This window comes from Dysidea avara, chromosome 10 (assembly GCF_963678975.1).
Source record: "Dysidea avara chromosome 10, odDysAvar1.4, whole genome shotgun sequence".
Taxonomy (NCBI): domain Eukaryota; kingdom Metazoa; phylum Porifera; class Demospongiae; order Dictyoceratida; family Dysideidae; genus Dysidea; species Dysidea avara.
This window is the reverse complement of record NC_089281.1, coordinates 11,039,370-11,047,051: the sequence shown is the minus strand read 5'-3', so window position 1 is coordinate 11,047,051 and position 7,682 is coordinate 11,039,370. Positions and strand designations below refer to the sequence as shown.

General features: G+C 36.9%; 1 long non-coding RNA gene across 6 annotated transcripts; it reads left to right on the top strand.

Annotated features, from left to right (window-relative positions):
* The first annotated feature begins 4,778 nt into the window (after positions 1-4,778).
* LOC136269394 (uncharacterized) lies at positions 4,779-7,244 on the top strand. Of its 6 annotated transcripts, none has more exons than XR_010707310.1 (6): positions 4,779-5,598; positions 5,648-5,733; positions 5,792-6,000; positions 6,058-6,129; positions 6,184-6,244; positions 6,296-7,244. It is a non-coding gene; the product is annotated as an uncharacterized lncRNA (long non-coding RNA). The 6 variants fall into 6 exon arrangements; XR_010707309.1 differs by having other exon boundaries at positions 6,050-6,129; positions 6,174-6,244; XR_010707312.1 differs by having other exon boundaries at positions 6,050-6,129; positions 6,174-6,297; positions 6,355-7,244.
* Positions 7,245-7,682: the final 438 nt, after the last annotated feature.

Here is a 7,682-nt window from a genome sequence, read left to right as displayed (position 1 = left end):
TATCGCTTTAAACAATTGGTATGGCAGGAAGTTTTGGCACAATGGTGAGATAACAGTGTACAGGTCAAGATAAAGAGGTTAAATTTCAGCTCTAACACTGGTCTTTGTTCCTGATAGTTGCAATAGTGGATGATCTATTAGATTATGTTCTATTAGAGTATTTCTAGTTTTAATTTAACCCATATATATGTGACCAGATTTCATATAACCAGGCTTCCACACACACAAAATCAAACTTACGTTTTTACCAGAAATGGATTGCTGGTCTAACACACTATCATATTCCACTGGCAAGTCTGGTTTCTGTAGCAGCTTTCTTCCGACCCTGTCAAAGCCACGAGTGGGAGATTGGCACCATTAAATGGCCATGGCTTTGTGATAATGATGTGTAGTGAGCTGGGACTTCACAGAGAGCTCACCAATAGTGTTCTCAGTCAATTTGGAATGATTTGAGGGCCATGGAGGGCCATGGAGGGCCCAAACTTGGCCTCTGGATTCCATTCGTCTTCTTACTTCATTTTATACCCCTATGTTAAGCCCACCCACCACCCCCCACCTTCCCACCACCCCCCACCTTCCCACCCTATTACTACCCCCACCCTCCTACCCTATTACTACCCCCACCCTCCCACCCTATTACTACCACCTGTGATATTATTACCCACTCGAAAAAAGCTACCCAAAACAGGGCAAATTTTGGGTATCAGTGATAGCTAGTAAATAGATGAATAATTGGTGCAAATTTTGTTTGCACAGCTGTAGGCACTGGGAAATTATTACACATTGATTACTTAAAATTGCCATATCTCCTAACGAAGTTTTGTGCGTCGAAGCCTTGTTTTGTCAAATTCAGTCACATATACTCCTAAAAACACAATTCTTATTGATTCTTAGAATATATTAGGCCTTTTATTTTCTCATACATGTTAAAGACATAATTGCACCTGTATGGTAGCTTCTATATAGTAGCTTCCTATAGCTAGCACACAATAAAATTTTGGAGGGGATGCTTTAGCACCCACACACACCCTTAAATCCGCTCTTGCTACAGGAGCAGATCTGGATTTCATGAGGAGATTATGAACAGCCTAAAGTCAGGAATTAAGGAAAGTGGTAGCTAAATGGTTGATGCAGTGCACTGGTGAAACACACTCAGCATGTGCTATCTATGGGGGTCTGCTTTCACAGTTCTCTAGATTAACAAACTTTGTAGAATAAGAATATGGCTTAACTTTAGTCAAATTTCAAGGGGTCTGATGCTATAACTTCAAAATTTTATTAGCCTAAATTGATGCTAAAATCACTCAAACACGCAACTGTGGCCAGCAATATCATGCATGTAACTGATTTTAAAGATTTTAAATTTATTTTCACCAGGAGAGGATAATCCCCCCTTTATAAATAATCACTTATGGAATTTCTGATCTAGCTTATTTATACTGTGGTTGTATATTCTATTTGGAAATTTGGAATTTTAAAGGATGGTGTATTTTAATTTTTATGCTGATAAAGAACTGACATAAACCTATTCATCCCTCAAATGTACTATACATTCAAACAAGACATATAGCTACAGTGCATGGTCACATAATTTTTGCAATGTTGAGGAATATGTGTCCAGCTTGATTAAGATAATTATAGAAATCTTAGCAGCAGAGGTCTGGGAGTGCATTCCTCATGCAGGCACTGTAGCCCTGTTAACTTTGTAAAGATGTTTAATGCTTTAACAAGCTGCAAAAGGAAGCATTTAGATACCAGTAATAAGTTTACATATTAGAATCTCAATTATTGTACAATCTCATGCAGATTGGGTATGATCGTACATGGATATGCATGCGGGTGTAGTAATTACTTATACAACTATTAAATGTTATGGAATGATCTATCTCAATGCCTGATGAATTCATCTGACTTACATGTGTACCTAAGAGAGACTCATGCAGAGACTATGAAAACTGTACCTTAAGCTTGTGAGTAAAAGAAATAAGTAAAAGCATTCACTCTTGATTGCACTTGCTCAACCTTTACACACATCTACCAGGTTGTTCATTACTTTATGCATCTAAGTGTGTTGTGTCTGCTTTCCAAAGTTGGCCATCTGACTAATCCAAGCATGCTAATCATTTCTGATACACTTGCATTTTTTTTTCTCTGACCCATTTTCTGTTTCACCTTATTAGCTGGTTTGTCTGAAAGTCTCCAATACCTGTTTAATAGGTTAGGTAATTCAAAGGCTGTAACACAAGGTGCTGTAGACCTTCAGTGCTGGTCACTGTAAGGTAGCAATTATAATAATTGTGACCAGCTGCAGATTTGCAAAAAGGTACACATTTTACACACTAGCAAATAAAATGATATAACACTTGACTCCTTATACTGACAAACTTGTTCTTAATATCAAAATGCAGGCAGATACTGTACCTATATACAAGCATGGAAAATTTCAGGCAATTATATGTCATGATAAAAAGGTATGAAGCTTCAAAGTTAAAAATATGGGTCAAACTTTGTGTGTGAAAAAGGTACCTTAATTTTCATAAATACAGTCACAATTTAAAATGTATCTAGCAGCATTGCCTTAATGCCATTTGGTGACCAGCCAACATAAGCAACTAGCACTAAGTATTTATATCTGGTGGACATTTCTTTATCTAAAATTGAAAGTACCCACTGTAGCTATGTGTATTGTATTTAGCGTTTTTCAGAAGCTAGGTTCTTAAAAAGTGCATTATGGGAGTATATAAAAGGTACAAAATTTTAGCTTTAAGCAATTGGCATGGCAGGATGTTCAGTACAATGGTGAGATAGCACATTGTAGGCCAAGAAGAGGTTCGATTTTCAGCTTATACACTGGCCATGAGTTCATTGAAATAATTTGGATGTATGTAGTTGACTGCTCAATAAAAGCATTTCAAATTTTAGCTTTAGCAAATTCACTTTTAATAAGCCTTTCTCCTAATTTTTACAGAAGAGAAAAACCCTTTCCCTTGATCTTTCCACCTTTTCATTGTCTATACTTAACATCCATTTGTAGCTACCTTTGGCCTCTACTAACTTCCACGGTGAAAAATCAGTGGAGGGTGCTTTATCACCACAAGCACCTCCTCAAATCCCTTGACTCAGCAGGAGCGCTGTGGCTCGGGGGGGGGGGGCTGAAACTGGCCAAGCAAGATCAGGTTACCCAAATACAGCAGTCAACCTAATACAACAACAGTCAAGCATTTATATTAGTATATTTGATAAACAAATGAAAATTACTCTTTCAGAGAATATAACTTTCAAAATATTTTTGGGAACATGGCCCCCTATGCTTCACATGCTAGTGTGCTTTCTCACACTAAGGCCAGGCAAATTGATTTACAGTTTACCATTAGAGGAATTTCAAAAAAAAAGCATCAGGGCATGCAGGTGGTCATTTTTCATTATATAAAAATAAATTTAAAAATCACTAAGAAACTTGCTATATGCTGTAAATCTATTGCAAAAGGTTGTTTATGCACCTATAATCAATAAAATGATATAGCTATATATATAGCTACATGCTACCAGAATACTGCTATGGCAAGATCTATGAAATATTTCTTAGTGATGGTCACTAAAATTTGCAGTGAGATTCACTATCTTGTCACAGTGTTCACTACTTATTTTTGCAGTGTGGAGCTGCTCATTTCGTGTGCTCATTTTGTGACAGGTAAATCATGTATAAAGAGGAAGCCAAAGGGACAGCATCAGTAATATCCTAGAAAACTTAAACTTGATTGGTACAGATGGGAAAAATTAGTCTTACTTTACAAATTGTATGATTTATTAATTATGCCCGTCCAAATCATCTGCATGTGTTGAGGACTCACTATTTACACAACTTTACCTTATACCAACCCAGAATTGATGTATATAAGTTCCCAAGAACTTTACCTGAATTGAAGGATTATGAGATTATTGAGACTGACTGTGTATAAATAATTAGCACTTATTACGGTATACTGTACACTGATTGTATTCAGCATCATCCTCTGAAGGTTGCTGTGCTGATTAATAATAAATAATAACAAATCTAATCAGTGGAAGCTCTTGGCTGCTTTTCAGCCTCATTGCTGTATTTGTACAGAGAATTTCTTTGGACATCTTAGATGAGGTGACACTCTGTGAATTAAGTTACTACAATGTGTTATTTGCTCATGCATACTTTTGCTTTCTTACTGCACAACTCAGCCATACCTGAAGTTTTAAAAGAGTACAGCCATGAATGTTTACTAGAATATAGCGATATTAGTGAAGGCTTAATTAAATCAAGGCTCCAGTAAAATCAAAATGCATGGGGTTTGGCCAGCCCCCTTTGCTACACCTTAGCATAACTGAGCTACAAGCCATGTGGCAACTATTATAAAACAGTATTTTCAAGATAATGGATTCATCACATGGTGAAATGAATTTTGGTAAAACTTTAAAAGTACCATCTGGGGCAGTGATGATAGCTAAACAGTGAATAATATTTTTGATTTGCATGTTACTTGGCTACCAACAACCCAGCTGATAATGTCTCAAGTGTTACTACTCTGACAGGAACTGGCCATAGCTGCTAAGTGCAATTTAGTTCACTATTTCAAGCAGCATTTCATCAAATCCTGTTCAAATTGTTTTGTCACGTATATCTATTCTATGGCTGATTTTGGCCATGCGTCATTTAGGGGGCAGGGGGCAAATGAGTCCTTGACAAACTGTTGTCCCCCTTCATCGCTAAATTTAAGTAATGGTTTAAATGAAGAATGTATCAGGAACAATGCACTGAGTGATTACTTCTGGTCATTCTCATGTACACAAGAATGTACCAGAAGTAACCTAAATAGTCTAAAATACAAAAATTTCCTGGAGAAGCATGTCATTACCTGAGAATGCACCAGCCAGAATCAATCTGAGAGTCTGTGCAGGGGGCATACCCCATAAATCCTCCTAGATGCTATGTGCAATAAGTGCACAGATTGTCCCCTTTACTCTTTATTTTGCTCTCCTTGAGTAATTTCATAGATGAAGGCCTGGAGACTGGCTAAATAATTTGAGGTGATATGGCAATTAGGATATTTGTATGCAAATCAATTTTGTGAAGTGTGCAAAAAACAATGTGAATCTCCTCCTCACCTGAAAATATGAGAAAGAATTTAAACAAAATTTTGAGTGCTCATAATGCATAAAGCAATTTATTGATTTGTAATGTAGAGAGCAGTTGTACTGTACAACATATGCGTGTATGCGAGAAAACATGTAAATTGTGCTTTCTTCCTGTCAATAACACACTTTTGTGGAGCCCAGTTTCTTAGCCACCCACAACTACCATCTGGTATATCTTGCCAATGCATTACTTTCACATCTTACTCCAATGCAGCAATGAGAAATGGAGGTAGTCATTAGTCAGCTAGCTTTTACCACCAGACTATATTTTTAGGGAATATAGCTTGTCAAGATGTAAGGAATTGTGATCGTTTTGAACACTACTGTACAGCTGTAATGCATGTATGTACCTTTGTACGTTTGGTATCAGTGGACTTGTATCTTTCTGAAAGTTTGAAGTTGATGCTAGCAAGATGGGAGAAACTGGAAAAGGTAATTTATAGGTAGCTGACCACTGAAAGTTTAATATAATACTTTATAGGACTTTTTACATAAAGATGGTAAATATGATATCAGTAAAATTCCGGACATTTATGACTGTATCAAATATGACATGCTACACAACAGGTATACTAACTAGACTAGTAGGTCATGTACAATACTAACATGTTCTACTATCCCATAGTCATCTTGTAGCATATGACTTGTACATACAGTCAATGCACCTGGTAGATCTGGTGATGCCCCAGGAGTATGGCATTACTAGTGATGAGAAAATTGAGATTTTGCTGGAACTGTTTGTGAACCATTATATGACAGAAGATTCACATAGACATCACTAATGCTGTGTGTAACACTGGTACAGACATCATGCATCAACTGGATTCCGTAAAGGTGATTATTTTGTTGCATAAGATGTTTCTGGGATGATTTTTGAAAGCAGCATTTTAGGCAGCGCGCTTCATTTTAGGGGATTCCAACTTACACAGTGCTACCATACTGTTTGATACAACAGGCATCATAGTAAGTTCTTCTAAAAGTCCTTTTGTTTTATTTGGCAGTTTAAGTACGGTATAGGTATTTGTTAGGAGCAGTCGCCTCCAAGCAACACGTTAGAGAACAAGACTGTACTTTACCAGTGAGTTCAATATTCGTGCCATGGTCAGGCTGAGATATGGATCTTTGACAGAAGTATGTTGTAAGGACTGTATGAAGCAGTATTGTTAAGTGTTCTGTGGTCATCCCGAGTGGACAGATGCAAAGAAACTACTTGACAGTGCACCAGAGTTGAATTGCAGTGTTTTTACTGTTTGAAGCACCAACACATAGCAAGGATTGTTATAAAGTTGAAATTCACTTTAGTCCTGAAGCTAAGGGAAAGGAAGAGATAATTGCTAGTGGATTTAAGTGCCAGCAGTCTTGGATTGGCTCATAAGAAACATAGTGTACCACTGAGAAGAATGCATGCTACCTAATACTGTAATCCACTGAAAAGCTTCTCGTTTAGATGTGCTCACAACTAATTGGTAGTAAAACAATCATCAAATCACTACCTTTGTTGATGAGTGAAGAAGATTTAGATTCTGTACCTCAAAGAACAGCATTTCTGAGGAGCTCAATGGGGACACACAACCCATAAATGGTGTTGCACCACTGATCACTTTAGACCTTCTTTACCTAGTAGTATAGTGACATAACTACCATCACTGAAGAACTAGGTAAGTTTTGTAATACTTTGGTGCAAGTGTGTGTACGATTTATTACTATCAGTTGGAGTGGACCTTGCTACATCAGTGAAACCACTGCACAATATCATTGTCAGAATGACGAACTACAGAGAGAGCAATGCTCCACATCACTTAAGTATCAGTTTGCAGTGTTCTATAGCATGTACAAGTTGACCTGCAGTTAAAAACAGCTAAAAATGAAAAGTGGATTTTTTCTCAAGAGAATTAACATTTCAGTCAACCAGATGATTGTGGTTTGTGTGTTCCCATTGACATGAAAGACATGACATGAATAACAACAACAGAAATGTGTGGTTCAGTGGCTCCATTACAAGTCAATGCAGAAAAGGGTGGTGTACTTTTATGGCTTCCCCGTAGGAAATGTATGGTGAAAATTTTGTAAATATTGTGCTGAGCATTTGATCAAAAAGATTTTGAATACTGTTTACTATTAATATTCAATAACCAGGTCTTCGACCATTCAAAAAAGTTGTCAGCATCAGTTTGAAGTTGAACAATATCTAAGTCACAAGTGATACCGTAATGCTTAATATCTATGGTTGTAGCATAGATAATATATACGTTACCATATATATATGTGACCGGATTTGCGAAAAGGTACCTTTTTCACACACAAAATTTGACCCATTTTTTGAACTTTAAAGCTTCATAACTTTTTGATCATGGCATATAATTGCTTAAACTTTTCAGTGAATGTAGCTACAGTATCTGGCTACATTGTGATACTTAGAGCAAGCTAATCAGTATAAGGAGTCAAGTGTTACATCATTTTGTTAGCTAGTATGTCAAATGTGTGGAAAAGGTACCTTTTCGCAAATCTGGTCACAT